The following is a 10,873-nucleotide window of genomic DNA, read 5'->3' as shown; positions in this document are numbered from 1 at the left end:
GATATTCTTCAATCACTATTAGCATGGTAATCTGGATACTTTTCCCTTAAACAACGCCTCTACTCTGATTACTCCCCTATCACGATTTTCTAGCCTCACCGGTTTCACCTTTAGGATGGCATAGTTCTTAGAGATTTTTCTCCTTTTCTACTTTGCTAATAAACTTCTTAACATGCTATTTTTCAAATAATTCTACTATAAAGTAACTAACATGAACTTATTTTATCATATCATGATTGTTAGGAGTTTATGAATTTAGCTATTCATAATAGTAAATGAATTTATCTGTTCGGGTAGATTTAATAATTCTAAGCTTTGTTCCTCTAAAGATTTTTCTATTGAAATATACTTGTTTTTAAATATTCAAATTATTTATTGTAGACAAGAGAGAGTTTTTTGCTTCAACGCATGAAGTCTTACTTATTTCTACCTTCGATGTCTTCATTTATAATGGATGATTTACATAATTTTTTGTACTAATGTTTTACACGTTTCTAAAAACTTTACATGTATCTACATGTTATTCCTATAAAAGACACATCTTTTACAAAGTCTTACAAACTTAAAAAAAAGTCAAAAAGCCTATAGTAGGCTAATAAGAGTACCTACTTAACCTAACTATACAATGTCTTTTATGTAAAAGAAATCAAAAGATATAATAATTCACATGTTGAAAATTATAAGTCATATTTTCTTTTCATATCTTTTATGAATTTGATAACTTTTGTCTTCTTTTCTTTATCCGTAGTTGATTTTTCTTCGTTGCTGTCTTTGTCGTATCTGCTGCTATTTTATCTTCTTTCCAATTGGCATGCTTATCTTTATTCTAGCTGTACATCTGGGGCAATATTATTTTCTCTATTACATCTCAAACATTAATGGTATGGATATTTGTGTCCAATTATCTTGCAATATCTTATCAATAATCCATCTGAAATAAATCCTCTCTTAATTGCCCTTGCAGTAGATTCGTAGCTCTTTCAAATTTGATTAAATCATCTGATGGTCTCTTGAATAATAGCTCCATATTCGATTTCTATTGGTATAATTATTTGCTAGTTCTTGAATAATTGTAGCTAGTCCAATAAGTCGTTTGTTTGCATAAAAATTAGGTATCTCGATTTTACGTATCTCTGGCTGCTGCACAATATCTTCAGGTATAATCATATCTCTGGTTAATTCTATTTTTACAACTTGTATAACTGGTTTTATCTCGTCATATTATATCTCTGCTGGTGCAGTATAAACTTTATATAAAATAGATTTCCTTTGGTTACTCTTTTATAGGCGTTGAATATTTTTTGTAGTTCTTCCATAGCTGATAGTTTTTCTCCATCTTGGGTGTATATAGTATTTAATAATCCATAATCAAAACAAGTTTTTATTAAGCTTGGGTTGGTTTTGGGTAGTGCAATTAGCTTGTTGTGACCTTGTAATCTTTGAGTTATATAGTTTGTGTTGGGTTCTTTGGTATCCGTAGCTCTGGGATTAAGGTTTAGAAAAGTTTGTACTCGGTAGATAATTTTTATGTATTTTTGGGTTGTATAGTTATAAACTTTTTTATCTTAGTTCAGACTATCTCGATATGTGGTAATTTGTGGGGGTATGTTCAAGAGGTCTTTTTGTATTTTTGGTGTAAATGGTTTTTCAAATGTCTTATTTAAGTTCATATTCTGGTATCTTTGTCCAATAACTCCTTTGCTTGTACCTGCAATTGTAGATTGATAAACGTTATGGGTTTTACGGAGTGTCCCAACGTCTCCTTCTAGCTCTGGAATTTTAATTTCTTCTGATCGACATAGCTCTGCACACTGCTGAGTTAGCTAATTTGTAGCTACATACTTCAATTTAACTTCATTAGTCTTTAGCTTTTCTATTTCATTACCCATACTGTCCACTTTCATTGAAAGTGTAGTTAGGGTTTTGAATAACTTTTCTAAAGCATCATCTTCTATTATATCAGTCTGTGTAGCTTTGTCTTGTTATGTAATCTGCAATAACGTTTTTGTTAGTACTAATTACTTCAATTGTAAATGTAAAATTTAATTTATTCAATACTAGTTTCCGAATCTCTTTTGTTGTAACTGAATTTTGTATTTTCTTTGTTATCCACCAACATACCTGTGTATTATCTGTTCGTACAATAAACTTGTTATATACAATATATGGCTCAAATGCTAATAAACATTTATATAATGAACATAATTCTTTTCTATTTATTCCCATTTTATTTCTGTTTCATTAAACGTTCCTGAATAATATCTACAATGATGTTCTATTTTTTCATTTTCGTACCTATATTTAAGTACTCCTCCATAACTACATTCACTAGCATCTGATTCTACTATATATATAAATCTTCTATTTTTGTCTGGAAATTGTAGTTTTGGCAATTATTTGCAAAGTATTTTTATTTTCTCGACTTGTTTTTTTCTTCTTCGTTATAATTATATTCTACATCCTTTTTAAATTTTTCTGTAAAGGCTTTAGATTTTCCGCTAATTTTGGTATATATATTCCCTTAATTGGTTTACTAATCCCAAAAATGATTGTAATTTCTTTTTTGTATCTAATTCTTCTTTTGAATTTATTATTTTTTGTACTATATGTTGTTGCAGTTTTACTCTACTTTTATCTATTTGTATTCCTAAAAATTCTATCTGGTTTTTTCATAACTTCAGCTTTCTGTTCACTTAAACTTATTCCCGATTTTTCTATTATATTTTTAAATTGTTCTAATAATTTTAAATGTCCTTCTTTGGTTTTTGTATATAATAGTATATCATCTATATATACTATACAATTAGGTAATTGTTTAAAATAACTACCCATAAAATATTGATATCTACTTGGTGCATTTTTATCTCCCAATGGTAGTACATTCCATTCATAAAATCCTTGTGGTACCGTAAATGCGATTAATTCCTTACATTCTTCTTCTAACTTTAAATGGTAAAATCCTGATTTACAATCAAATTTACTAAAGTAATTATATCCTTGTATTTATCTTATTTTTAATATCTTATTTGGTATTGGGTAATTATATGTCATAGTTTTTGCATTTAAATTTCTATAATCAATAACCATTCTACTTTTTCCTCTTTTTTGTTCACTATATTTATTTATTATAAATGTTGGACTATTGTGTTTACTATTACTTTTTTGTATATATTATTTTTTTTAATAATTCATCTATATGCATTTTAATTCTTTTAGCTTAATACATTTATGTAGATATAATTGTTTACCAAAAATTAAATGGGATAAATTAAAAACACCAATAATAGTTAAAAGATTTAATAACGAAGGAAGCTTAATTACTTATAAAGCTAAGAATGTAAAAACACAAGTATGAGATAAAATATTAACAATAGAAGAAATCTATAATTATGAACTAACATCAAAAGATATACTTTTAGGAATGCCGTTTTTAGATAAATTATACCCACATATAATAACTAGAATGGATTGGTGGTTTACAGCACTATGTAAACAAAAAGTAAGAGCAAAAAGAGTTACAAATAAAATAAGAAAGAAAACTGATTGGATAGAGGGAAGTGAAAAAATTACACAAAAATTAGAAAATATAAAAAATACTGAAGATACAATAGAATTGGTCGTATTTTCAATAAATAAAAAGGAATTAACTATATTTCATTAAATAAGATAGAAATAATTAAGAAAAAAATAGAACAATTATATAGTGAAGATCCATTAAAAGGATGGGAAAAATATAAAACTGCTATAAAAATTGAATTAATAGATAAAAATAGCATAATAACTCAAAAATCATCAACATATAATTTTGACGATCTAAAAGAATTTAAAATGCATATAGATGAATTATTAGAAAAATAATATATACAAAAAAGTAATAGTAAATACAATAGTCCAGCATTTATAATAAATAAACATAGTAAACAAAAAAGAGGAAAAAGTAGAATGGTTATTGATTGTAGAAATTTAAATGCAAAAACTATGACATATAATTACCCAATACCAAATAAGATATTAAAAATAGGACAAATACAAGGATATAATTACTTTAGTAAATTTGATTATAAATCAGGATTTTACCATTTAAAGTTAGAAGAAGAATCTAAGGAATTAACTGCATTTACGGTACCACAAGGATTTTATGAATGGAATGTACTACCATTTGGAGATAAAAATGCACCAGGTAGATATCAATATTTTATGAGTAGTTATTTTAAACAATTACCTAATTGTATAGTATATATAGATGATATACTATTATATACAAAACCAAAGAAGAACATTTAAAATTATTAGAACAATTTACAAATATAATAGAAAAATAGGGAATAAGTTTAAGTAAAAAGAAAGCTGAAATTACGAAAAACCAGATAGAATTTTTAGGAATACAAATAGATAAAAGTGGAGTAAAAATGCAACAACATATAGTACAAAAAAAATAAATTCAAAAGAAGAATTAGATACAAAAAAGAAATTACAATCATTTTTGGGATTAGTAAACCAAGTAAGGGAATATATACCAAAATTAGCAGAAAATCTAAAGCCTTTACAGAAAAATTAAAAAAGGATGTAGAATATAATTATAACGAAGAAGATAAAAAATAAGTCCAGAAAATAATAACACTTTGTACAGAATTACCAAAATTACAATTCTCAAACGAAAATAGAAAATTTATATATATAGTAGAAGCAGATGCTAGTGAATGTAGTTATGGAGGAGTACATAAATATAGGTACGAAAATAAAAAAAATAGAACATCATTGTAGATATTATTCAGGAACGTTTAATGAAACAGAAATAAAATGGGAAATAAATAGAAAAGAATTATGTTCATTATATAAATATTTATTAGCATTTGAGCCATATATTGTATATAATAAGTTTATTGTACGAATAGATAATACACAGGTACGTTGGTGGCTAACACAGAAAATACAAAATTCAGTTACAACAAAAGAGATTCGGAGACTAGTATTGAATATATTAAATTTTACATTTACAATTGAAGTAATTAGTACTAACAAAAACGTTATCGGAGATTACATATCAAGACAAAGCTACACAGACTGATATAATAGAAGATGATGCTTTAGAAAAGATATTCAAAACCCTAACTACGCTTTTAATGAAAGTGGACAATATGGGTAATGAAATAGAAAAGTTAAAGACTAACAAAGTTAAACTGAAGTCTGTAGCTACAAATCAGCTAACTCAGTAGTGTGCAGAGCTATGTCGATCGGAAGAAATTAAAATTCCAGAGCTAGAAGGAGACGGGGACACTCCATAAAACCCATAACATTTATCAATCTACAATTGCAGGTACAAGCAAAGGAGTTATTGGACAAAGATACCAGGATATGAACTTAAATAAGACATTTGAAAAACCATTTACACCAAAAATACAAAAAGACCTCTTGAACATACCCCCACAAATTACCACATATCAAGATAGTCTGAACCAAGATAAAAAAATTTATAACTATACAGCCCAAAAATACATAGAAAATATCTATCGAGTACAAACTTTTCTAAACCTTAATCCCAGAGCTACAGATACCAAAGTACCCAACACAAACTATATAACTCAAAGATTACAAAGTCACAACAAGCTAATTGCACTACCCAAAACCAACCCAAGCTTACTAAAAACTTGTTTTGATTATGGATTATTAAATACCATATACACCCAAGATGGAGAAGAACTATCAGCCATGGAAGAATTACAAAAAATATTCAACACCTATAAAAGAGTAACTAAAGGAAATCTATTTTATATAATGTGTTATACTGCACCAGTAGAGATATTGTACGGCGAGATAAAATCAGTTATACAAGTTGTAAAAATAGGATTAACCAGAGATATGATTATACCAGAAGATATTGTGCAGCAACTAGAGATACCCAGAATCGAGATACCTAATGTTTTATGCAAACAAATGACTTATTGGACTAGCTACAATTATTCAAGAACTAGCAAACAATTATACCAATGGAAACCGAATATGGAGCTATTATTCAAGAGACCATCAGATGATTTATTCAAATTCAAAAGAACTATGACAAACAGATATAGAAGATGTTAGACAATGGATAATGACATTACTTAACCCAGAAAAATAATCTACTGCAAGGACAATTAAGAGAGGATTTATTTCAGACGGATTATTGACAAGATATTGCAAGATAATTGGACACAAATATCCAAACCATCAATGTTCGAAATGTAATGGAGAAGATAATATTGTCCCAGATGTACAGCTAGAATAAAGATAAGCATACCAGCTGGAAAGAAGATAAAAAAGCAGCAGATACGACAGAGACAAAAATGAAGGAAAATCAACTACTGATAAGAAAAGAAGAAAAAAGTTATCAAAGTTATAAAAGATATGAAAAGGACATATGACTTATAATTTTCAACATGTGAATTATTATAGCTTTTGATTTCTTTTACGTAAAAGACATTGTATAGTTAGGTTAGGTAGGTACCATTATTAGCCTACTATAGGCTTTCTGACCTTTTTTAATTTTGTAAGACATTGTAAAAGATTAGTCTTTTCTAGGAATAGCATATAGATACATGTAAAGTTTTTAGGAACGTATAAAACATTAGTACAAAAAACTATGTAAATCATTCATTATAAATGAAGTCATCGAAGGCAGAAAGAAGTAAGACTTCATGCGTTGAAGGAAAAAACTCTCTCTTGTCTACAATAAATAATTTAATTATTTAAAAATAGGTATATTTCAATAGAAAAATCTATGGAGAACAAAGCTTAGAATTATCAAATCTACCAGAACAGGTATATTCATTTATTATTATGAATAGCTAAATTCATAAATTACTAACAATCATGATATGATAAAATAAGTTTATGTTAGTTGCTTTATAGTAGAATTATTCGAAAAATAGCATGTTAAGAAGTTTATTAGCAAAGTGGAAAAGGAGAAAAATTCCTAAGAACTATGCCATCATAAAGGTGAAACTAGTGAGGCAAGAAAGCCGTGATAGGGAAGTAACCAAAGTAGAGACACTGTTTAAGAGAAAAGTATCCAGATTACCATGCTAATAGTGACTGAAGAATATGTTATTTAAGAATTATTTAGTATATAGCAATCTAAAGTGATCATATTTTGTTATGTGCATGATTGAAGGGAATATTTTGAAAATAACAATTTAATGAAAAATGGATAGTTATTTATCTGACGAAATGGTAGATAAATTTAAAATACTCGTCTTATATGTACTTAAGGATATAGAAATAGTTGATATAAGAAAAATCATATTGAAAAAAATATTTAATAGATATTTTATAACTAGAATTAATTATATATCACACCTACCAAACTACTCTTATAAATATTTGCATACAAAACCCACACACTAACTATGATAAATTATGTATTTTTAGAATCTTGGAAAATAGATATAAAATGTATACAATTTCTTAGTGAAATATAGAAGAATTAATGAGATTAAAACAAACAACTAAAAAATATTATAATAAAATATTTAACCAATTTTAAATGATATATAATCTTAAAATATTAATCTTATATATACTTAGAGATATAGAAATTATAGATATTAAGAGAATAATATTAAGAAAAGTATTAGACTATGAAATTGAAATTATAAATTGGATAGAACAGTTATACCTGGATAATTACCCAGATGGATATTATTCAGATTAAGAAATGTTAGAATATATTAGAAAAACTAGAGAAAATCAAGATAATCTAAATGAAGAAATTAATTATAGAAACCGAATTAGAAAAATAATGGAGAATCTAAAAGAAAAATTAATATGGATAGAAGAAATCCTAGAAAATTTAGGAAAAAGTACATGTGATAGTTTATATAATTTAAAAAACTCGCTACGAGAAGAACAACATAAGATTATAATTAGCTTTGAAAATCTAGAATTAGATATACAATGCAGTACAATTAGGATAAATTATTATACAGAAATTTGTAAATCTACAATTACTACAAGATAAAATGATAGACTATGAATATTTAAAATATTGGAGAGAAAATATGGAAGAAATAATATTATTAGAAAAACTTATGAAAGACAATCTAATTGGATATTTTGATACAAAAATTATAGAATATTTAGAATACCTTCAAAATAATATAGAAGAATTACAAAAACTAAGAGAAAAAAATAAAGATTACTATAGTAAACATTTAATCAATTACCATATATTCACCCCCAAGAAATGAATATCGATAAAACTAACATAAATAAACTCAAAATAAAAATAAAAATAAAAATATTTAGAGAAGTTAAGAAATATCCACGCATAAATAAAAATAGATCCATTGTATTTATAATAGACCTATTTTACCACACACATTCACCGTACCCCCCTACAATTGATTTCTATAATCAATAACCATTCTACTTTTTCCTCTTTTTTGTTCACTATGCTTATTTACTATAAATGCTGGACTATTGTGTTTAAAACAAAAAATTCCAACCTATTGACAATAAAATTTGTTGTTTTGTGGAAAATTCTAATACAGTTCAATTTTCAAATTAAATTTTATCCCTAAATAAATAATTATCTTAACCAAATAGGAGAAAGATTTATAGATAATTCTATATAAAGTGTGGTGGAAAAATTTTCATACTAATTGATTAGGATTAAAAAAGGTTTTTTCATGGAATAGATTTTCACTATGACAAGAGTTCTCCTCACGAGAAAAGTTCTTATGAGAAAATCACTTTATTTAAAGTGTGTGAGTCCAATACCGAATAGAGAGAGAACATAATTAACAAGAAAAGTGTATCTTATCTAGTTTATTGTGGGTTGAAATTTTTCTCAAAAATTTCAATATTCATAATTCAGTTCGCTCGTGAGTTTCATTGATCAAGGAGTTGATAGCAAATAACAGTCTCAGTGTGGATGTGCATAAAGTCTTCATACTATCAAAGAAGTTTTGAGCTATGCCTATCGTCACTAGATTTTCTTGAAACATAGCCTTTAGTTGTTAATAAATTTTATCACAAATAGATCTCTCTAGGGTTGCTTCTTGGCTGTCATTGCATATTACAAACACCCTGCAATCCTACAAGTATGACATGCAGACTCAGTATCCTCACATGTTTGAGCCTTCAGGTAATTTTTAACTCTTTACTTTCGCAGATGAAATTCTTTTAAGTAGTAGATGTCTTAATAACCATCCAGTTTTTTTTTTGTCTTTTATGTTTTTTCTACGTTTAGAGCTTTCCTACAACTGCCTTAAGTTATTTATGATGTGTTAGGGCTGAAAGTCCTATTCTTGGGTAGTTCGTCTTATTTTTATATCAATTTTTCTATTTTGGAGCTTTTGAAGTTGAAAAAATAATCTTGGGCTAAAACTTCAAGCAAACAGTCTCGGATGACAACTCCGATAGTTTTTTTAGCTCTGAAACATTGATTTTAGGTTAAATCTTTAGTTTGGGTCTTGACTCTTTCGGGCTCATTTTGAGCCATTAGTTAGAAATTGGTAAAAATAGAACTTGTGATGTAGGATCCACTTTTTATGAAAATGACCTCTGTTGAAAATTTCAATGGTTCTGCTGAGTTTAGACTGAAAAATTTTATGGGATATCAAAGTTCATTTGCATTCATGAGATTCTGAATGAATCGCGAGGACCTGATTGGAGATTTTGCAACTTAGCCAAAGTTGTCGGTGCATCAGCACCTAGTGTAGGCCCAGGTCATTTATTGTTATCACAATGAATACCTTTGTGATCGGGAGGGTCTATGGACTTTGGTCATAGCTATTGCAAGGATGAAGTTTGTAACCGCGATGAAGGAGGATTGTGGGATCAAGACATCTTGTGCGTCATGATTGTATGACTAGTTCACCGTGATCGTGACAGTCCTGTTAGTGGGGTCCCACGATTGTGACAGATGGTCTTACAATTTCAATTTAAGGAAACATTGCCAGTATAAATATTTTTTCCATGGTTTTTAGCCAATTTTCTTGATCCAAAACTTCATAGTTGATCTTGGGAACTAGAGAAATTATGTGGGAATCATAAATTAAAGCTGGGGCTTAGTTGGAGATGTTAAAGTGATCGTTTTCCATCATTTCCTCTTATGTTATTAGCTTAATCCCCAATTAATTCTATATTTTTTATTGATTTTTGTCTAATGTTAGGGCTATTTTGGGACTCAATTGAGGGGCTGGTATTGCTCAATTTTTTACCATGAGCTCATTGTCCCTCGAGGGCGTTGTTATAATTCAATTTTTAAATTCTGTAAGCAGGACCCACAAATGATTTTCAATTTATGAGCTAGAGTGTAAATTCATAATATGAATGTTATTGTCATATTTGGGCACCAATATTATTATTTTAATTGCGTGACATTTATCAGAGGCTTCTGGATAGTAAAAGCTTTATTTTTGAGGATTTTATTTTCTTTTGGCGGTGTCCAGGTAGGCTAGCTTACCTTTTTTGACTTTGCTCTTTTATTTGTGTTATTTTATGCTACTTATTGGTGGGTTTCTGTGTCTCAAGTAGTCACTTAGAGTCTCCTGATCATTTAGGATGGTTAGAGGGCTTTAGGATAACAACCTTATTTCCTTTAAGTTGGTAGTTTCTTCTCTTCTTCTCTAGAACCTTGTTTAGCATATCGGGGCCCTTGAAATTAAATTTAGAAGCCTTAATCTATGCTTGATTAGTTGCTTACCTTTGGTTGGGTTCGTAGAACTTGTAGTTGGCTTTATCGCTCCTATTAATGTAAGCTATTTTAGGATAGTGCCCTTTTTAAATATAAATGGTTATAGAAATTACTCCGAGAGACTGGCTATTGGGATCGGGTTGGCTTAATCATTGTATTTTGTTTGCATCTCCAGAATCCTTGGCATGCTAGACT

This window comes from Capsicum annuum, chromosome 4 (genome assembly GCF_002878395.1).
Source record: "Capsicum annuum cultivar UCD-10X-F1 chromosome 4, UCD10Xv1.1, whole genome shotgun sequence".
NCBI lineage: Eukaryota > Viridiplantae > Streptophyta > Magnoliopsida > Solanales > Solanaceae > Capsicum > Capsicum annuum.
Note: the sequence above shows the minus strand (reverse complement) of the source record.